The sequence below is a fragment of the Tupaia chinensis genome, unplaced genomic scaffold (assembly GCF_000334495.1).
Source record: "Tupaia chinensis unplaced genomic scaffold, TupChi_1.0 Scaffold000094_1, whole genome shotgun sequence".
Lineage (NCBI taxonomy): Eukaryota > Metazoa > Chordata > Mammalia > Scandentia > Tupaiidae > Tupaia > Tupaia belangeri.
This window is the reverse complement of record NW_006159556.1, coordinates 2232335-2255982: the sequence shown is the minus strand read 5'-3', so window position 1 is coordinate 2255982 and position 23648 is coordinate 2232335.

Genomic DNA, 23648 nt, shown 5'->3' with positions numbered 1-23648 from the left:
CCCGGTGGGCGCTATTGCTCACGTGGTGGATGAGGAAACTGAGACTTAGATGATTGTGCTTGAGGTCGGGCAGTGGTAACCTGGTCAACTGGATTCAGACCAATCCCAAACACCCTCTCAACAGGTCACCTAGGGTTCCTGTTAAAATGCTCTGAGTCAGTCCGTGGGGGGATGGGGCCTGAGGCTCTACATTTCTAACTAGCTCCAGGGGATGTTATACTGCTGCCAACAGACCAAACCTTCGAAGCCACTAGGCTGGTTTTGGGGCGTGTGTGTGTGTGTGTGTGTGTGTGTGTGTGTGTGTGTGTGTGTTGGGGGAGGGGGGAGATTTTTGCAATAGGGTACTAGCCCTGGCGGGAGAGAGAGAAACAGAAAGCGGGAAATCACCCCCAGGGCTGATGGCCCTTCTCCATTCTCCTCTCGGGATCTTGGGCACGTAGGAACACATACCTGGCATGAATTTTAAGCCACTGGGTCTGAGACTTGAACTGCAGTCAACTACAGTTGGGAGTCCAGCGACATACCCACTACACCATCTGCTGGTCCCAATAAGTCTCTTCTTTCCTGCCAGCATTAGTTGATTGGTAACTACTTCCTGAAGATGGGGGTAAGAGGATTCCAAGGCTCTCTTGGCTCTTGCAAAGAATGCTGCAATTAGCCTTGTTGATTTTGGTTGATGGAGAAAAAGGTTGTGACAAGGGAAGGCTGGGAGTGGCCTTGCCTGAACAAGGCCACATCCGAAACAGTATCTTTATTGCAGGAGTGGTTATGATGTAATAGGCTATCAGAGTGCTAAAGGCGGATGCCTTTATTCCAGTACTCTCTGTCATTAAGGAAACTTTAAGTTAATGATTTTTGTTCTGTTTTGTTTTTAAAAATCTGTTATAGGGCATTCACATTTTTCAGGAGGGGGATGGCCATGCCACAATCCCTCCTACTCCATTCTCTTCTTGGACTTTTGGGTATCCATGCACCTGAGTCTGGATGCCAGGTCTGGAATTCAAACCATTCAATCAACCATGTGGGATCCAGGTACCTTGATTACCATGCCATTGGCTGGCCCTAAGCCAAAGTCTTAAATGCACCATGTAGGTAGCACGAAACACTTCACAAAGTGCTCACATGAATAATTTTTACCTATTTTTATAACATTGTGAGGTAGGTATAATTTCTCTTCACAGGAAAGGAGACTGAGGTAGAGTGATTTTCCTGAATTATTGATGAATATCTGTGTAGTTGGTGTGAGAGTGTCAGAGGTCTCTAGTTCATGGCTGATTTTACTATATCACTGTATCAGTTTCCTATGGCTCCTATAACAAATTTCCACAAACTTAATACAACACAGATTTATTTCCTTATAGTCCAGAAGTCTGAAAATGAGATTGTAGGATTAAAATCAAAGAGCTAGCCAGGATTGTGCATTCCTTCTGGAAGGTGCAAGTGAGAACCTGTTCTTTGACTTTTGCTTCTAGAGGCTGCCTGCATTCCTTGGCTAGTGACCTCATCGCTCCCATCTCCCCTGTCTCTGACTCTCCTGCATCTCTCTTAGGACGACTCTTGTACTTATATTGGGTTCACCTGGATAATACAGAACACTCTTCAAAGTCCCTTTTGCCATGTAAGAAAATATATTCCTAAATCCCAAGGATGAGGGTGTAGATGTCCTTAGAAGGTGATGGTTCTGCCTATCGAGACCACGTTTTCTACTTATCCCGCAGTTTCTACCACACTTTATCCATCCTTCTCTTCTGCTTGATTTCTCAGACTACTGGGAAGTTATTTCAACTCACAAATTCACAAGAAAGTCATTTAAGAGGAAACAAATGAGTACTATCAAAAAAAAATATTCTTAAGTTCTGAAAAGGGCAATCAAAGAACACTTAGGATTATGGTCATGAAAAAGGAAATAGAAGATTTGAAGTTGCTGTTGGTCCAGTTGACACTGAAGAGATCCCTAACGGAAGTCGTCTCATAATTAAAGGCCCTCTGTAGCAATAGAGGTGTTCTAAAATTTCTGCTACTCCAGCAGTACACAGTTTCATGGGAAATAAAGCAATGCAAAACTCATACCAATTAAGTATAGGGTGTCATTCAACTTTCTCCTTTCTCTCTCTTGGAAACAGTCTAGTGCGTGTGTACACACACACGCCCCACCACCAAATGGGGAAGGAAATGAAAGCCTCTTATCAAAGAGACTTTCTTGACCACGCTCTCTATTAGCAACTTCCCTGCCCGCTTACCTGCTACCGCTTCTACCTCCTTATCCTGCTTCGTGTTTCTCTGTGGGATTTATTGCAACATTTTTATATATGTTTTTTTTAATTGTATATGTCTACCTTCTGGGAGACCAGGGACCTTGTCCCCATGTTCACTGCTATATCTCTACAGCATAAGACATTGTCCCAACACTTATTAAGTGCTTAGCAAATATTCGTTGAATGAATCATTATCCATGATTCACAAATTAAGGAACCAATATCCTAGACATTTACATGACCTTTACAATGTCCCACAGCTATTAGATAGCTTTATCAAGGCTAAGACCCGATGTCTAGCCCAGTGCTTTTCTTGATGTGTTTCCTTTCCAAATGAATGTCATTGGTGCTGTTTAAATAAGGGCAGCAAAGTATTTTTTTTTTTTTTAAACTTTTGTATGTGGGACTAGACTCTTCCCTAAATGTCACGTCTTCCCTGAAAACTTCATCAGTTTAGCTGGATTGGCAAGAAGTATTGGCAGGATGGAATTACCAGTGGTGGATCCTGGAGGCCTGCCATCAGTTGCACATTATTTGGCAACACATATTACTATATGTTGCGATGTAATTGTTCTCAAGTTAATTCACATGCGCTTGTCCTGACACTGAATTATAGCTTTTTTGGACTCAGGGACCATAACTTCTGTTTCTTTGATATCCCTTCATTCTACCCAATACTGGGCTTTAAATAGACTTTATCACTGCATGGTTACAAAATGGCTGCCATCTCTCCCAAATGTATATCTTTACAAACCACACTCAAAACAGAAAGAAAAGAATCTTGGTGGAAAAGGGAACTTATATTTTTTATTACAATGGACAAAAATATAGTTTTCAGGACTGACTATCCAACTCCAAAGAATTGGCCAGAATTCAAACATTGGATAACTCAGGAAAGCTGTGACAGCCAGTACCTAGCACTAAGGAATGGGCTTGGTTTGATTTTTCTAGGCTAGATATTGTGTTTCCTCAATCAAAATGGAGCTTCTGTGGGTAAGGGAGATAAGAGAGACTGAAGGTTTACCCTACCCGTGTCTTTCACAGGCACTCAGTAGAAAAATACCAAAGACTCTCAGTAAGGTCCATTTTGATGTTACCTTAGTGCATCTGGGCTTCTGGCAGGAAATGGCAAGCTTGTGAGTCAGGCTTCGGCTAATTTCCCCCTCCTTCTCTTCTCTTTTCCTTCTCTCCTTCTCTCCTTCCTCTCTTTCTTCCTTTCTCAATCTTTCTTCTTCTTCTATTCCCTCTTTCTCTCTTTAATACTAAATAGCCAGCTCAAGTCAAGAACGAATTTGCCCTTTCACTGCCGTTTTCTATTCAGGATGTCAACCAATGAATGGATATATAAAATGTGGTTTATCAACACAATATAATATTATTTGGCAATAGTAAGAACGAAATGCTGATACATGCTCCAATTAAAAAATAAACAAAAGATCTGAATAGACATTTCTCTATAGAAGATATACAAATAACTAAGAAGCACATGCAAAGTTGTTCAACATGATGAACTCCAAGGGCAATGTAAATCAAAATCATGATGAAGTAGCACCTTATACCCATTAGGATGTCTCCTATCAAAACCCAGAAAGTAACAAGGGCTATTGAGGATGTGGAGAAATTGGAACATTCATACATTACTGATGGGCATGAAGAATGGTGTAGCCAGGCCAGCCCTGTAGCCCAGTGGTTAACTCCTGACCTTGATTTGAATCCTGGCCTCAACGGCTAGGAAAACATACTAGGTATATGTGTGCACATGCCCCAAATCCCAATAAGATGGAAATATGGACCAGAGGGGACTGTGGTATGAATATGCCCCATTGAGGGGTGCTTTCTCCTTCTCTCTATCTCTCTTTCAAATACACATGCCCACTGGCAATTAAAATAATGAATTAGTTCATTATTTTTAAAAAAGAAAAATGGTGCAGCTGCTTTGGAAAACAGTCTGGCAGGTCTCTTAGATTAAACAGAATCACCATATGACCCAGCAGTTCCATCTTAAGGGAGTATTGAAGAGAAATTATAGGATATGTTACATGAGCATCATGCACAAATGCTCACAGTGACTTGTTCAGCCTGTTCAGTGTGAATATCCCAAAAAGTCACCAACTGAGGGACAGATACCATGTATTACAGTATGGCCATAAAATTGAATTTTATTCAGAAATAAAAAGCAACCAAGTATTGATACATGTTTAAGCATAGAAGAATCTTGAAATCATTTTGCTAAGTAAAAGAAGCCACTCATGAAGACCGCATACTATAGGATTTCATTGATATAAAACATCCAAAATACACAGATGTATAGAGACATTAAATAGATTAGTGTTGTTGCCAAGGGCTGTAGCGCTTGTGGGGTACAGGGGAGAAGCAAGTGGAATGTGACTGCTGATGGGTATGGGTTTTCTTTTGGGGCTAAAGAAACTACTCCAAAATTAGATTACAATGATGATTGCTTGACCATGTGGATAAACTACAAACACCAAAATGTACACATCAAAAGGAGAAATTGTATAGTATATAAATTATATGTCAATGGGACCAGCAGTTAGCGTAATGGCTATGTCGCTGGGCCGTGGTTCGCATCCCGGATCTCGTGGCTTAAAACTCACGCTGGGCATGTGTGCATGCGTGTCCAAGATCGCGAGAGGAGAATGGAGGAGAAGGGATTGCGGCGTGGCCATCCCCCGTGGGGCATGGTTTCTCGCTTTCTGTCTCTCTGTCTGTCTGGCGAGCGCACGTGCCCTATAGCAGAAACCTCTCAAAAAATTATATGTCAATAAAACTAATTGAAAATATGATTTGAGGAGCAGGCAGGTGGCATGGTGGTTAAGTCACTGGGCTCCCACATGGCTAGCTAGGGTTCAAGTCCTGGACCTGATGGCTTGCTTTCTCACTTTCCCTTTCTCTCTCTTTGTATCTCTTGCTACTCCAATTAAAAAATAATAATAACAGCTAATGGAGTTAAATAAATGAATAATTCTTAAAAAAGAAAAGAAAATGTTATTTGTAACAACTAGTATAGCCTGGTGGAATACTTTTTAAGAAGTCTTCACTTCCATTATACTAGGACTGAACTCACCAAGCATACTTTTAGTCTCTAACTCAGTTTCCTTGGGGCACTAACTGGTAAGTGACACTCACCCTGCCCAGTATGTCAACCTAGGGAAATGAATCGATACTCTTGTTTTATGTCCATCTCTTGTAAATTTGTCCAGTCCAAATAATTTTCCCAAAATTTGATTACATACAGTGCGCAATGATAGAAATGATTTTGGTAAACCACGACATTAAACATCTGGCCTATGTTAATTCCAGGTACTGTACTCCCAAGGGATCCAACCTAAAATAGCCAGTCAACAGCCACCTGGACCCTTGCTCTCTCTAGTTGACAGGTCCGACCACGATATACTGGGCGGGATATTGCTTTTCTTCAGTGCAGAACTGTAACTATTTCTAGTGTAAACATATAGCATCCCACCCAGCAATAAAAGAAAAATAAGTCAGAAATGAGTTAAAAGGAAGGTGTAGTTCTGGATTTTGTTTGCAGTAGCGGATGTGAAAACATTGCAAAAACAAACAGGGATTCAGCACTCAGTGCCACTATTATATCAGTTTTATTTATTTTTTTAAGTTTACTTGTTCATTTCTTCTGAGAAAGAGACATGAAGAGATATGGGCGCCTCCAACAGAATCGGCACACAGCGATCCTTTCCTTGCCTCTGCAGTCAGCCCAGATCATACATGCAGGCAGGGAGGCCTCCGGATGCGAAGCTGGGACCTTCTTAAGTGCATCTAGCATTGTGGAGTGTCCCGTTGCCACTGCGCCACCTGTCTGACCCCATGTGTTATTAATAAAGCCTGAATGAATGGATACATGTTTATAGATTGATGAATGTATTCAGTTTGTCCCAGATTGGCCAAGGTTATCTAGTTACAATGAAATGTCATAGGGAGTTCAACTTAAATTGTACTTATGTAAAAGATGCCTCCTTCATTGTATAAAATGAAAGAAGTCTGCTTTATCCAATAGCTCTTCTAATGGCTGAATCTCACGTGGCCAACTACACTGGATGAGTCTTGGACACAGTGACTTGAAAATCACACTGGGCATGCATGCTTGCTTGACAAAAATCCCAGGAGGATAATGGAGGAGGGGGGATTGAGGTGTGGCCATCCCCCTGGGGGTGCTTTCACACTTTCCCTCTCTCTCTTTCTCTCTGTCTCTGTCTTCAGGAGCTCTTGTTCCCTATAACAAAAATTCAAAAGTAAAGAAAAACAGTTTTTTCTATTCTTTCTGGTTGTTTATTACACAGAAAATATGTGCATGTGTATAGGTATTGATAAGTCTAGATGTGAAAATAATATGTTTTTAAAAATAGACTGAAAGTGTCTGAAAAGATTACACTGTCTAAATGTTGCCAAATTTTTATGGAAACCTTTTATACACATGAAATATGAATGCAAAAGAAAGCCTTGTCTATTTAACCAAATCACTTGATTTTCTTAATCTCCTAATAATTAATTGCTTCAATTTGTTGTTTGTGGGAGTAACTTGCCCCAAATTGTCCATTTCCTGTGAGAAATCTCCATGTTCCGCTATGAGACATCCATAGAAGTTGTATCATAAAGCATATTAATATGAAGTGGATCTTTTTGTTTTGTTTTGTTTTGCTTAGGAATCCCAATGCACATATATAACATTTAACAATTATAATTGTACTGCATCCCATGACTTATTTAAAAGAAACCACCCAGTTCTAATAACCATTGCATTAATTATTCATGAGTCAAGGAATGATTTTGTTTGCATTTTTACAATCTGGAAGGAGTTGGGGAAAACAATATCTTGCCAAATTCTTACTAAACTGTTTAAGGAAGTTTGAGTGAATACATTTTCAAAAACATTATCTTGCTGGAAAAGAGGCTTTGCAATCATTTTACAGTCTGATGAGAAGACATTTGTTAAGGGTTGGGTGACGTAGGCCCACCGCTGCAGTGGTCCTGCTGGGATACAGCATTCCACAATGCTGGAGACCATGGGGAAGACAGGGTTCGGTTCCCCAGTGCCAAGTGACCTGCTCCTATACCCCCTAAATTAGAAAAAGCTTAAAGAAGTGCAGTAGTGATAGAGGATCAATCTGAACGTTTTGTTTTACAGAGAAGTGAGATAATCACTTGACTTTATCTTAATGATGCTGAAGGATGTGGACATGAACTTAAGGTTTGTAGGAACTGTCAGCAGCCTCCTCTCGATAGCCATCTTTCACTGATTCTGTAAATCTTTTGCCCAGCTCCAAGAACAGCAGGTGTCATGGCCAGTGGGTGGTGTGGTGGTTGGGGTGTTGTACTTCCACATGGTTGACCACAGTTTGAATTTCAAACCTGGTATTTTGAACCTCATGTGGGCACATGTGCGTGCATGGCCAAAATCCAGAGTTGTGTTGTGGCCATTTCTCACACTCAGTCTACCTAGCAAGTGTATGCACCATGTGGCAGAAACCTCTAAAACAAACAAACACACACACACACACAAAAAAAAAACAGGAGCTATCAGAAGTGTGGATGAGAAAAATATATTTATTAAGCAGAACAGAAGTTAGAGCGCTTCCTCCATAAATAACAAACGACTATATGAGAAAAGAAGTTATGTGTGGAAGAATTAGGCTCAGTGAATAAATTCACCTTAAAATTTGCATAATGCTTTCTCATCTTTTGGGTGTAAACACGTGGCTAATTATAGTTCTTTTTATAATTTCCAAAAGTATTTCTAAGCATTTATCATTTCTCCCTGGAGATGCTGGGCAGATTTGGTGCCTCGTTATTTTTTTTTTTAATTCAACATGTGGTGGGACCAGCAGTTGGGGTAATGGCTAAGTCACTGAACTCCCATGTAGTCGATCACAGTTCGAGTCCTGGACCTGTGGCTTAAACTCACGCTGGGCATGTGTGCATGTGTGCCCAAGATCCTGAGAAGAGAAAGAAGGAGCAGGGATTGTGGCATGGCTATCCCCCCAGAGGGAGATTTCTTGCTTTCCGTCTCTCTGTATCTCTGTCTTTCTGGTGAGCGCATGTGTCCTATAGCAAAAACCCCTCTAAAAATAAAAAATTGAACATGTGGTGTCTTGTTGGTACTTAGTGCTGGGGATACAAGACTTCTTGCTCTCATAAAGCTCCGAGAAATAGATGAAATTTGATCATAGTATGATTTAGTTTGTTATTACTTTTCGTATTAGCTTCTGGTGGCAAGAAATGACCACAGCTTTAATGACTGAAAACAACACATGTATTCTCCCGTCCTGCTGGAGGTGAGATGTCTGCAGTGAGACTGATGGCACGAAAATCCAGTTGTTGGCAGGTGGTTCCTTCTGAAGGCCCCCGGAAAGGATCTGCTCTTTTCTCTTGCAGCTTTTAGAGGCTGCTGTTATTCTAGTGTTCCTTGGCTTGTGACCACATCACTCCAACCTCTGCTTCTATCATTAGATTTCTTGTCTCCTCTGTCTGACCTTCCTGAGTCCCTCTTATAAAGGATCCTTGTGATTTTAGCAGACTCACCAGGATAATCCAAGCTAATCTCCCTAACACCATATCGTTTCATTTAACCACATCTGTGAAGTCTCTTTTGTCATGGAAGATAGCATTCACAGTGAAGGAAACTAGAACATTTCTTCCAGAAATATGAAGGTTGAACTAGAGAAAATTAGCATACAGAGAAAAGCTCTCTGCTTCCTTGTTTGCCTAAAAGTGGGGCAGAGATTTACACAGACAAAAGATCTTCCTATTCCTTCCCTGTCACTTGATGGCCCAAAGACAAGGTGTAAACTCTCTTTTACTGAGAGCCCTGGTCAGCTCAGGCATCAGCAGGTGGAAAGGAGAGAGGGGCAACTTTCTCACTGTTGATGTCTCTCTGAAGTTAACCTTCCTACGGTTTCTCACCTTTGAGAGGTTTTCCTCTTCGTCTTGTTGCTTCTCTAAAATCTACTGTTCTTTGTTGAAGGTGTTATTTGAGCCAGGACTAGTGCTTAAAACCCTGAAAGAAGAAAATAATGAGAAGGGGTTGTGATGTAACCATGCTCAACTGTGCCCTCTGACAAATTAGGAAAAAGAAAAAGAAAAAAGAAAAAGACTATGCTCCATGATTTGATCTTAGCAAGTTATATGATAGACTGTGGGTTCCTTGAGAGTGGAACTCATATTTTGTCTATTTCTACATCCCTGATGCAGACTATCGTGCCTAGAAGTGCTCAGAAAATATCTGCAATATTAAATCAAATATTCATTGAAGGTTTTTGCCATAGGCCATGTGCACTCACTGGAAAAGAAAGAGACAGTGAAAGGGAAAGTGAGAAATCACCCCCCACACACACTCCCGGGGGATGGCCAGGTCGCAATGCCTTCTCCTCCATTCTCCTCCTGGGATTTTGGGCACACAGCATGTATGTCTGGATACATTCAAGACACAAATTCTGGGATTTGATCCATATGGGAGTTCAGTACCTTCCACTACACCACCTGCAGGCCCCAGACTGAATATTTATTACTGCCAAACCTATTTATTTATTTTTTTATGAAACCTGCTTTTCTTTTTATTTTCTTCTCTGTTAATGGCATCACCATCTAAACATTCATACTTGTTTCGAACTGTGATAATTTATGTCAGGATAAACTATAGCCCTCAGACCAACTCTGACACCTTTCTTTATAAATGAAGTTTAACTAGAACACATCAGAGTTGCGTAGTTGCGACAAAGAGCGTGAAGTTAAAACATTTACTATCTCACCTTCTATAGAAAATGTTTGCCAACGGCTTAGTTGTGTAAGAATGCCCAGCAAAATGATCTCCTAGGATGGGAAAATTTCTGTCCATATTCCTTTTTAAAATATGGCCTTCTCTTTCTGATTCTCCTTCAACTCTTCCTTAATCCCCACTAGCCCAAGTGTCACCTTGTTACTGAACTCTTCGTAAGTCAAGAATAAGAGATGTGAGCCACAGAGAGCAGGAATTGGGTCAGATTGACCTCATATCCTCAACCACACTCAATTAACTGTTGCTTGCATGAGACACACTCTTCAGATTCTGAACTGTCTCACATTTGGGGTCATTTGTGTGTTCCTGTAGATGTTTCATGCAGATCATAGCATTCTTTACCTGCATCTTACACTAGCCTGCCCACAGCTGGTGCTTCTGGGTCATTAAAGGAGAGTCTTTGCATTGGGCAAAAAAGCTCAGAAATGGCATTGTGGGAAATGCAGGAACTTTTGTGAAGGGATAGAACAAGATATTGACTAATTTGTGATAGTACCTTTCATTATCTTAGAATGTATTGTGTATCAACCAAATAATCAAAACAATAAGAAGAAAAGCAGAGTCTAGGTAGCATTGTGTAGAACCTTATGTTTCAACTTTCATCTAAAACAATTAAAAGTATTAATTGTTGGGCCAGCAAGTGGAGTGGGGGTTAAGGTGCTGGATCCCACATGGCTAGCTCTGCAGTTCAAGCCCCAGACCTGGTAGCTTGAAAATCATAATGTAATCATATGATCAATACAATTCTAAGAAAGAATGTGAATATTTTTTAAAAAGTAAGAACAGAAGGGCCAGCTGGTGGTGTGGTGATTGGAGTGATTGGATCCCACATGACCAATTATATGTTTCGAGTCCCAGACTCAGCAGTTTCAGAAACACACTAGATATTATGTGCCCAGAATCTTAAGAGAGGAGAATGGAGGAGAAGTGATTGCAGAGTGACCATGCCCCCTAGGGTGTGATTTCTCATTTTCCCTCTCTCTCTGTCTCTTCTCTCTCTAGCGAGCACATGCCCTATAGCAAAAATCTAGTATAAACTGCTAATATAAATTGAGTATAGATCAATGTTACTTAGAAATATTAAGAAAAAAACATAATTTATTCTGGACTAGTTGAATGGTATTATTAACCCACATGAGTTAAGGTAGATGAGATCAAACGTTGTAAAATATGTCTCTTTTGAGATCTTCTCCAGGTTCTGACTAGACTCATGGCTCTCCTTATCCTCTGTGTTATCAGTGTAGAAAGACTTAAAACTGGTGACCCTGTTTCCTCAGATATTCTGCTGGTCTCAACAGAGAAATCTAAGCTGAGGTTTCTAGGGACCTCTTTGATATTATATTTCATAACTCTATGTACAACGTGGATGGATACCTTTGGGGCATGCAGGACATATTTCAGTCACCCAATAGCTATAGGGCAGCATTAAAATTGATCAAATGCCTTGAACTACATGGACTTATCCCCAAACCTGAGCTGACTATTACGTGAAGACATCAAAAGACAATGAAGGTTACTCTGGGCATGGAGGGATACAGATGGAGCCACAGTGATAAAACAGGAAGGACACTGTGCAAATCTGACCCATTTGAAGAGATTCAGGTTCACTCCCAAAGACCTCCCTGAATACGCAGGGTACTGGCGTGCCTATGACCCATGGTTCTTTCCACTCTCTTTCTCTACATTAGTATTTTATTTTCTGATTATGGCAACAACATAAGTCAATTTTGTAACTTACAAGATAATTTAACAACAACAACAAAAAATCTAAAGACCACAAATAGCCATATATGAGGAGCCTGGTGATGGGGTATTTGAAAATTCTAGTCTCTCTATCTATCTATATCATTTATCTTTCTATATAACTATCATCTATCTTCACATATAATTTGCCAGAGGACACATATACATACTCGAGAGAGACAGAGAGAGAGAAAGAGAAAGAGACCCCACCTTTCGTGGGGAATGGTCACACTGCAATCCTTTCTCCTCCATTTTTCCTTTTGGGATGTTGGGCACCTATGCACACAAGCACCTGGCATGTCTTTTTTTTTTTTTTTTTTTTAAGAGAGATTTTTGGCTATAGGGTGTGTGTGCTCCCCAGAGAGATAGCCAGAAAGACAGAAAGCGAGAAATCACTCCCCAGGGGGGATGACCACACCTCAATCCCTTCTCCTCTATTCTCCTCTGGGAATTTTGGGCATGCATGCACACGCACCCAACATGTTTAAAGCTCCCTGGTCTGGGACTCGAACTGAAGTTGACTACATGGGAGTCCAGTGATGTAACCATTATGCCATCTACTGGTTCCCTTGTCATGTCTCTCAAGCCATCAGGTCCAGAACTTGAACCACATAGTTGGCCATGCAGGATTCAGCTGACTTAACAACCACTCCATGGGCTAGACATATTTAAATGAATCAAAATTTGATTAAAATAATAAAGTTTGCATATATCGCACAAAGACTCACATGGACATATTCATATAGCAGCCTGCCTGCCTATTTATGTCTATGTATCCTTCTAGATATGACTTTGTAGTAAATGGTAATTTTCAGAGCATTTATTGCCAACAATGCATAGTTTTAAAACTATAATTACAATAGTAATGAGGCCTATAAAGGTTAGGGTGGACAGTGACAATGCTCCTTTCATATGTTGATTTATGCTTGAGTCCTAGGATGCAGATAATACCGTTTTTCTCTCTTTGGTTGAGATGTTTGTACTCTTCACCATTTTGTCTGTTCTGGCCTATTATTACCGTAAAGAAAAATAAGCCCATTCCTATGAGAGTAAAGATGAGCATCAGAATCAAATTCATCACCAGATTGGGAGCATTGGATTCAGAAATGCAATTTTTGTACAAATTTAATATAGGAACCAACTCAATCATTAATCTCACCAAAAACATGCAGCCCAATTCCTCAGGGGAATGTTACAAGATTGTTGAATAACGCCGGACAAGATTAACCTCCATGTTATTGGAAAGAGTAGGTCAATTTTTATTGCTGTGGGAGTCAACATAATTATGTAATATTTTACAAGGAGTTAAGAGACAGTAATAAATCTCTGATCTGAGTCTCTGTATATACCTTAGCCTAACCTAGAAACGACTCCTCTGACAGCTCATGTTTAAATCTTACTAGATATACACTTAAAATTATACCAAAACTCCGCCCTGCCAACCACACTATTACCCTCATCACCTCCTACATTCCTTCTATCTTACTTAGTATTTCTAAAACCTTTTTAATCTTATTGTTTCCTTCTCCCACTCTATCCCAAAGTTAGTGCTTATTTTTGCTCCACTTTTTGGATTTGAATATTGTTCTGATTAAGAAGTGTCAAGCTTCAATCTCTAAGTTTTCCTTTGCTCAAACATCTTCTTCAACCCACTCAAATGCTTTTCTCACCAGGGTCCCCATGTGACCTGCTGAGTTTGAGGGTCGAATAAGGTGGGTTTTACTGTTTTTGCTATTAAAAATGTAGACCAGAGGGGCCAGCCCACAGGTGTTTAAGGGAGCTGGATCCCACATGGCAGATTGTGTGGTTTGAGTCCCTGACCAAGAACTTGAAACACGTAACAGTACAAGTGCGTGTGCACCCCACATCCCAACAGGATAGAGAAATGGAGAAAAGATTGCAGCATGACCATTCCCTATGGGGGTGTGGGGAGATTGTGCTTTCTCCTTCTCTCTCTGATGAGTGCTTGTGCCCTTTGGCAAATTAAATAAATAAGTAAATAAACAAATGAAAGAAAGAAGGAAAAAGAAAAGAAAAGAAGGTAGACCATAGGTTAAGTAGAACTGAGCAGAACTAAAAACACTCTCATATTTGAATTCTCTAGACCTCCTTGCTTACGCAGTCCCTAAAGTGGTGGAAAGCGAGCAGACCCTCTCCATCTTCAAAGCAAGGACAGCCTTTCTGAGGGTGGGCACTGTGTCCTAACCCTCCGTTTAGATGTCATGTAGCCAGAGGATGGGGACTACACACCAGACCTGGTCAGTGAAGAGACAAAAATCTGTAAAGAATCCCTGAATCAGTTGAGACACAAGTGGAAGTAATCTCTGCCCTTGGTTTGCCTGTGTGACTTGGGGCAAGTCGTGGGCTTCTCACACTTGTCATTTAAGGCGAGCACCATGAGACTTATACTGTGTGTTCATCATGAGACCGGGCGTTCTGCATTTACAGCATATACTATAGTGCCTTGAGTATAGGTGGAACTCACATAACAGCAGTAATTCTTATTCTTTGTTTTTGGAGTTACTTATTTAATTTTATTTATTATTATTATTTTTAAAATTTGCTATAGGGCAAGTGCCCATAGTTTATGTACTGATAGAGAAATAGTTTTGCTTGCTACATTTAGAGAAAGTTACCAGGACTCTTTATGAGGGACAAACAGAGAGAAACAGACAGAGAAAGTGAGAAAACAAGCTGCTAGTTCCAGGACTTGAACTGCGGTCGCCCATGTGAGAGTCCAGCACCTTATCCACCATGCCACCTGATAACCCTAATTCTTAGTCTTTTAAAAAAGTTTCCATCTTTCGTCTATGAGTGAGACATAAAGACAGACAGAGAGAAAGAGATATCACCTCCGACAGAATCTTTGCACCATGATTCATTCCCTGCATTAGCCAGCCATGGGTCACGGGCACACCAGTACCCTGTGTATTCAGGGAGGGCTTTGGGAGTCAATCTGGATCTCTTCAAAAGGATCAACCTCCCACAGTGTCATGTTTTATCACTGTGCTTCCATCTGACCCCTGCTATTTTTATTTGCTTCAGAGAGGGCAGAAGGGCAGGACTTGTGAATGAATTGAGAAAGAGTAAAAGTTTCCAGAGGCATTGCAGAAAACATATACTCATCCTGGAATATCAAGTAACTGGGGGAAGGACTCTAAAAGAGCTTGGCTGTGACAAGAGTGATCTTTAGCACCCAATTAGAAAGTCATCCCCTTAAATCTACTTAATGCTTTTCTCACCCAGCTTCCCAAAGGCCCTGCCAAGTTTGGGAGTCTAATGTTTTCACTGTTCTTGCTATTGAAAGTGGAAACTATGGATTAACTAAAAATCACAACTAAAAGCAATACTTTTTTCTTGATCCAGCAGATATTGCACCACTCCAAGGACCTATTTTCTTTTTCAAAATGAATAGTGACATGTTGGAACCATGCCGTGATGGCACTTTGTAACTTCTGTTTTCAATGGGAGTATCTAGCACGTAATTATAATGTTCAACCCCAGGTCAGGGCAGAGGTAGCACGGTCTATGAAGTACAAGAAGGCAGAGAGGAGAAGGAAAGAAGGTGTGAGAAGGAAGGAAGAAGGAAGAAACAACTGCCAATGGTGTCAACGATGTCGAAGGAATGTCTCTCTACCTTGGATGAGCAGGTTACTCTGTGTGCTTCCAAAGGCCGATGGGACAGCATTGATAGTCCAAGGAATTTAGGAATATGCCTTGTACATCTTTATTGTTTGGATTTTGACATAGTTTTGCTTGCTGCATTTAGCAAAAATTACTGGGACTCATCTATGAAGGACAAAGAGATGAAAGAGCCAGAGAGGTCCTAGGAGGTGACCTCACCTTTTCAGGTCCCATTAAAAAGAGTGTGTTGACTATTGATTGTGGGGGTGGGGTATGCTGACCACAGCAGTGGGCTCTGCTTTTCTCTGACTATGCATCTGACCTTAGACAAACCACAATTTATCTGAGCCTTACATTTTTTGTCTAGAAAATAAAGGAGTTAGACTATATGACCACAAATCTTCTAGCCTTGATATCCTATCAGCTTCATTTTGGGGATGTATGTTTTGTGCCTTCACGTCCTTCAGGGACTCAGGATGCAGGGATGGAACACAGAACAGGAAGTTAGGAGTCCCGCTCCCTGAATGACCAGTGGGGCAATAATGGCTACCTCACACTTTCTGGCCTCGACTTCCTGTTCTGTGAATAGGTTTATCAAAGAGCAAACCAGGTGTGTTCCTTGTCCAAAGAAAAAGGCTGTGTGGTGGGGACAAGAGAATTGATGTTAAGGTTCACTTAATCTCTTAAATTCTCTGAGTCGTTTGAGGTACTTGGCCCACTAGTATTTATCCACAGTTGAAAGGGGAGGATTTTATGAAATCTTCTCTTTAGGTCTGTGTTATTTTTAATTTATTTTTAGGTAGTAGTTTTTTTGGTGTGTGTATTTTTATTTATTTATTTATTTATTTATTTATTTATTTTTTAGATTTTTGACATAGGGTGCATGTGCTTGTCAGAGAGACAGGCAGAAAGTGAGAAATTGTAAAGATGGCCACACCACAATCCCTTCTTCTTCATTCTCCTCCTGGGATTTTGGGCACATGCATACACACCCAGTGTGAGTTCTAAGCTGCTGGGTCTAGGATTAGAAGTCAGCTGAAGTCAGCTACGTGGGAGTCCAGTGACGTAACCATTACTCCATCTGCTGGTCCCTGGTAGCAATTCCTTACACATAAAGAAAAGAAATAGATTAGCTAAGAATATGGGGAGAGTGACAACTCCTAAAAATGTATTAAAAATCGATTGTCCTGCTATTGTATGTAAGGACTTCTTACAGTCCCAGGAATGAAAACAATTCATAGAAAAGCAGAATTTAGCCATAAAAAAAAATTTTTTTTTCTGCTGTTGTTCGTTTGTGTCTAGTACATGAGTTTAATGAGCAACACTTGCTTAATACTACTTTAAACTCTTGCCCTTATTAAAAAAATAGTAAAGAACAGAAAAATCCACATTGTGTTACTCTGTCTTATTAATCTTACTGATCACTCTTTCTCAGAATTACAAAGAACAATTAATCTTAATGATCAAAGAAAGGCAGTACATTGCTCTTCACCACAAGGTAATTCGTGTGAGTGAAATGACCTGCCCTTCCCAGCTCAGAGAACCCTGAGGGTCAGAAGGGACAGGGCATCATTTTCTGTTTAGGAGCTGCAGAGTGGTAAACAAGAAATCAGATTATTTTATGTTCATATTTCAATTAAGCAGCCAGGAAGATAAACAAATAAAACTAAATATAGCTTGCATAATAAACTCTTTGCAGTTGTCTTCTTTAAAATTTCCCAAGCTTAGACTACTAGAAGAAACACAAAGTAGAATTTTCTTTCTTCCAAATTGTATATAGTGAGAGACCTCATCCTCCACTTCACAGATTATACGTGATCAGCTCAATTAATAAAGGTATTCTAGCTATATATGAATAAAAAAAAAGTACATGAATAAACCTGCTAGACTATGACTTTTAAAATAGGGTATTCATCCTTTACGAATTCCCTATGGCCCGTCAGCCCACAGTAAAGCCAGGCCCTAGTGAATCCTTGTGGCTGGTGCTATTATTCACTTCCCTGTGGTTTCTGTCTTGACCACATAATGTCAGAGTCCAAATAGCTGGAAGTGTTTTTAAATAGGATTCTGGTATTTTTTTAAAAATTTAAATGAATAATTCAAATGTTCTTAGGATTTTTCAAATATAAGATAATCATTCGTGACATAACCTTTCATTTAAAGAGTATAAACCTCGACCATTGCAAAAAAAAAAAAAAGAGTGACTTATTAGGAGAGAAAGCTGGTTGGATGTTTTAGCAATGAATGCGATTTTTCTTGAATAAAGAAAAGGTTATATTTTCTTTTTCAATTTGCTATAGGGTGCATGTGCTCACCAAGGAGAAAAGGACACACACACAGAGACAGAGACAGAGACACAGAGAGAGAGAGAGGAAAAAAAATGAGAAAGCGCCCTCAGAGAGGATGGCCACATCACAGTTTCTTCTCAGTTCTCCTCTTGGGATTTTGGGCATGCACACACATGCACCCTGTGCGTTTTTTAAGTGACCAAGTCTGGGTCACGAACCGCACAGCTGGCAGTTAAGAACCCAGCTGCCTTAACCACCATGCCACTGGCTGACCAGGGAAGAGTATCGTTTTTTTTTTTTTTTTTACAAGTTCCATTTTATAAGCTTTGTTTCTTTTTCTTGAGTGCTGTCTTCAGAGATTTATGACTAAATATCTCCCTAATTAATTCTCTTCAGAAAGTACATGATGCCAGGTAAACTGAGAAAGGGGAAAAACATCTCGCTGGGCCCACTCAGGCCTTCTCTTTGTCATGCCAACCTGTATTAATACATTTGAAACCTGGGTGTCTGGCGTGGCAGCATAAAGTGATTATTAATAGACTGGTGAACCTTGAAAGATGGACTTCAGGAGGGCCTCCAAGGCATCCTCCCAAAGACAGTGACATCCTTGAGAAATGTGATGAGTTTATGTAGAACATCGGGAGACGGTTCTGTGAATATAAACTAGTTTGCATGTAGCACTTCTATTGCCAGACTGTGGAGGCCTCGGGGAGAAGAAGGACTTGCATAATCATTCCAGTAACAGTTCCTTGATTTTCCCACCCCATCCCCAGAAATTTCACAGGAATTCCAGCACTCTGCTTTCCTTCCTCTGTCACCGAGAGGGTCCTGGGGATTTCCTGTTGATTCTCGGTGGCTGTTGTAGCTTTGCAGCGGCTGAAGCCTAGATAATTCCAGTCTAGGTCGTTCCAGGTTATTGCTGCTGCTGCTCATGCAATGCTGTCATTGCTCTCTCCTACTACTCTTCCCTCGCTGCTGAAACGTTTGCCATTGGTGTCGACCATGTGGGCGGGATGTATCTCTACCACTGATGCACGCTTCCTGTACCACCGAGGATCAAATGCTGTGCTTTTCCTTTTCTGATATTTATATCATGTTTCTCGAGTGTGATAGCCTCAAAGGTCCCTCAGCGAGGACTGTTCAGTGACACAAAATGAGGTACATGGTTGGCAGGTTTTGGCAGCCAAGATCCTTGTCTTCTCTTACAAAGTCCTCTGCAGCTCTCTTTCTGTGCTCCTTTTCTGTGTGAGTGTGCTCACGTAGCCAACCTGAATTTCAGGCCCAAAGTTTCCTCTCCTAAATCCCAGGGAATTTTTTTTCAAAAGGACGTTGGGTGGTATGGTCTGATTCTCCAGACTCTTCAAGGCAAATGCAGTGATTAGAATCTGTATTAGTTTTCTATTGCTGCTGTAACAAATTATCACAAATGTAGTGACTTAACACAAAACAAATTTATGATCTTACGGTGTGTTGGTCACAAGTCAGGTAGGAGTCTCATCACATTGAAATCCAGGAGCCAGCAGGTTGCTCTTTTTTGAGCTTCTGGGAAAACACCCTTCCTTCTTATTCAGGGTATTGGCACAATTTAGTTCCTTGTGGTTGTAGGACTTATGTTCTCTCTTTCTCTCTATTTTATTTTAGTTTTTTTGCTGCTTGTTGAAGATTACCCCATTTTTAGAGGGTGCACGTTCTTTGATTCATGGCCTGCTTTCTGCATCTTGAAAACTAATGACAGGTAAGCATTCTCTCTCCTGCATAGAATCTCTCTTCCTTCTTTCATCTCCTTTTTAGATCCTACTTTTGCCTCTCTCTTTTGCTTTCAAAAACTCATGTGATTAGACTGGACCCTCAAATCTCAAGATCCTTATCCTTAATCATGCCTACGAAGACCTTCTTTTCCTCCATAAGATAATTTATTTACAGGTTCCGAGGATTGGGACGTGGACCTCTTGGGGTGTTGTTATTTTTCTATCCTCTCAGTGATTTATGTTGCCTATTGTTTCCAAAAATGTATGACTGGCATCTCATAGACAGTTATACAAGGAGCCTATTCTCCTTAGTAGATTAAGAAATTGAGACAAGAAAAAAAATATTAGGTGATTAAAAGAAGTCCAGGTGGCTTCAGGAACTGTTGGATCCAGGGACTTACAGAACATTTTCAGGAATTTCTCTCTCTTCAGATTTGACACTCCTTTCCTCTGTGTTAGTTGCACATTCAGGCAGGTTAATTCTCTGTTTCTATACATTTTTAAAAACAAAAATCATTAATTTATTATTATTATTTTTATTTTCTATAGGGCATGTGAGCTCACCAGAGGGAGATGAGAGAGACAGAGGGGGAGAGAAAGAGGGGGGGGAAGAGAGAGAGAGAGAGACAGGAGAGAGAGAGAGAGAGAGAGAAAGAGAGAGTGAGAGAGAGAGGAGAGAGAGAGAGAAAGAGAGAGAGAGAAAGTGAGAAAGTAAGCTGCCAGTTTTGGGGCACCATTTTCATTCACCCTGTTATGACCATCACATGACCACCTTGGAACCAATCTCCCTGTGTCAGAGTAATGCGGAATGTTGATTGGTTAGGCTCAGTGAAAATCCAGAACAAAAATTCCAGTCAAAATGCCCAGCTTGGGACCAGCAGCTGGTGTGATGATTACGTTGCTGGACTCCCACATTGTTGACTATGGTTCAAATCTTGGACCCAGCAGCTTAAAACTCACACAGGGTACATATGCGTGTATGTCCAAAATCCCTAGAGGAGACTGGAAAAGGGATTGCAGCATGGCCATCCTCCCCCTGGGTGGTGATTTCTCACTTTCTGTCTCTCTGTCTCTCTCTATCTCTCCAGTGAGTGTATGTGCCCTGTAGCAAAAATCTCTCAAATAAATAAATAAACACCCAGCTCTGGAGCCGGGAAATGGGATTAAGTCCACCTAAGACTGAAAATGGACAGAGGTGCTATTACCTGAAAGGGTTATGAATGCGAAGCAGACATCTGCCATTGCTTCTCAGAATTTTGGAGAAACACCACAAAGAGACCTGATAGCTAAAGATAAAAATGTAAGTTTCAGGAATGAGACAAAACAGAAGTAGGTGCCCTTTATACAATACACATCACAAAATATTCATGTTAATAAAGCACGAGGACATTTATCTGACATGTAAACATTATACATTTGTGTACATCCTCTTATATATTTTCTAAGAAATTTAAAGCAAATAATTTATTTTCGAATGTCTCATATGTTAAATAAAGGTAAGAGAACTGACCTTTCGGTGTTGCAAGGAGCAGAGATAATGCATCTGACAAACCCACCACCAGGTCTGCCATAGAGCTGATGCTCAGGGAACAGCAGCTATCATTTTCATCATCGTTATTATTTTTACAAATCTCCACCTTTCTCACTGTGGGAAGAATAGTTTGAACTTACAGCACTTCTACATCTAAGTGTTCCTTGAGGGCGAGTAAGCTCCTTGTAATGCTCTGCTTTAAATGTCAGACTTGAAATGAAATTTTGATCAATTTGTGCTGAAGCCATTAGGCCTTTTCTGTATTGATTCAGCTCTGAAGAAAATCCCACCAGTTTTAAATACATCAGCTCTGCTTGAGGTTAATTTTATTTTAACATAAACCAAAAGCAAAGTGAAGTTAGACTAGCAATGTTGCCAACATGAAATTCGCATCCTTCCAAGATGGACTTGTGTTGTTGCCACTCTCCCTCAAAATTAAGTTTCATTTTATTAGCCAAGATATGCACAGTTTTGACATTATATATATATAACGTTTTATATATATATATATATAACGTTTTATATATATATATATACACACACACACACACACACACACACACACATATAATCTTTTCTTTTCTCAGTCTCACTTCTGCTTCTATAGGGTTTCCTTCTACTGAATAATAGGATGGCTGGGACGAGCAGTTAGCGTAATGGCTATGTCACTGGACTCCCATGTAGTTGACCACGGTTCGAGTCCCAGACCCGGTGGCTTAAACTCACGCCAGGCACATGTGCATGTGTGCTCGAGATCCCGAGAGGAGAATGGAGGAGAAGGGATTGTGGCGTGGCCATCCCCCCTGGGGGGTGATTTCTCGCTTTCTATCTCTCTGTCTCTCTCTGTCTGTCTGGCGAGCACACGCGCCCTATAGCAAAAACCTCTCCAAAAAAGAAAAAGAAAAGTAGGATAGCTAAGGCCTGGGACACTGGTCAGGATAGCCAGGTAGTCTGGAAGGGGTGCCAAGTCGGAAGCTCAGTGCGCAGAGTAGACCCATATAAAAGGGGAAGAAGGAGTGGGCAGGGAGTGTGAGTTCAGTGGTTGCAAAATCACCCATGATTCTCTTGGGCACAATTGAAAGCATGAGTGAATTTTTATGTTCCAGCAGAGAGTGGGATTGAAGGTCTTGATATACTTCCTAGGTTTAGGGCCAGGAAAGGACTTGGGTTCCTATACCTGCTGTGCCAAATTGCCACACCTGCAGTGGCTCATATCCTACAGAAGGTTAGTGTCTGAAATGAGTCAGCAGGGCCTGTGCTCCTTCTGCAGGCTCTCGTAGGAAATCTATTTCCTGGCCTTTTCCAACTATTGTTTGGCTATGATCTCTTCCTTTGTCTTCAGAGCTGGCAGTGTAGCCTTTTCAAACCTCTCTCTCTCTGACTTCTATATCCATCATCACATCTCCAACTTAGTCTGCACTGCCCCCCTGTTTCACCAAAAATGACCTTGTGATTTCATATTAATAGCAATCTAGGATAATCTCCCACTTCCAGATCATAATTTGATCACATCTGCAAAGCCTCCTTTACCGTTGTAGGTGATCTAGTCACAGGTTCTGGGGACTGCCACGTGGACATCTTTGGTTGGTGGTCATTATTCAGCTTACCACACCCCATTCAAAATACAGGCCCAGTTGGGGGCCAGCAGGTGGTGTGGTGGTTAAAGTGCTGGACTTCCACATGGCTGATGTTGGTTTGAGTCCCAGGCCTGGTGGCTTGCTTTCTCACTTTCCCTCTCTCTCTCTCTTTCTCTGTGTCTTTTAGTCAAATTTCAAAAATAATGATTAAAAGATAAAATACATAAATAACTCTTTTTAAAAAGTACAGGTTCAGCAAGTGACTTCAAAAACTAAAAAATTAAATTCTCCCTGCCAGAGAAAGAAAATCACAAAGCATAGTCTTTGCATGAAAATTGTGACTAGTCCCGAGTATGTGCTTGTGAGAACTAGGGGCAGCATTCGATGTCCTATTGCAATGCTAGTTTTAAAGACATTTTCACTTTAAAAAATCTTGTCAATGTCTTAGGGAACTGGTGTACGTGGGAGAAAAATGGGCAGATGTGGCAGATATGGTACGAAACTATTTTTAAAACTTTAATTAAATCATGGCCGTTTATGGGTATAAAAGGAACCTTCCCTTCTATCCAGACCGAGATTGGGATTGTGTTAGTCCCCCAGACTGCCACAACAAGGTAGGTACCTCAGATCAGGTGGCTCACATGACAGAACTTGGTTTTCTCACAATTCTGGAGGCTGGAAGTCTGTGATCAGGCTGTGGGTAGGGCTGGCCTCTTTGGTGTGGCTTCTCTCCTGGGCTTACCTTCTTCCCGTGTCTTCACCTGGTCTTCCCTCCACATGTCTGTGTCCCAGTCTCCTTTTCTTTTTCTTTTAAAAAATATTTATTTTATTTAATTTATTATTATTATTTTAATTTGTAATAGTCATCAGAAAGAGACAGCAAGAGAAAGGAAAAGTGAGAAAACAAGCTGGCAGTTCCTGGGGCTTGAATTATGGTCGGCCATGTGGGAGTCCAACGCCTTAATCACCATGCCACCTGCTGGCCGTCCTATCTCTTCTTTTTATAAGGACACCAGTCATATTGGATTAAGATCCGCAGGTATGACCTTATTATGACCCTGATTACCCCTTT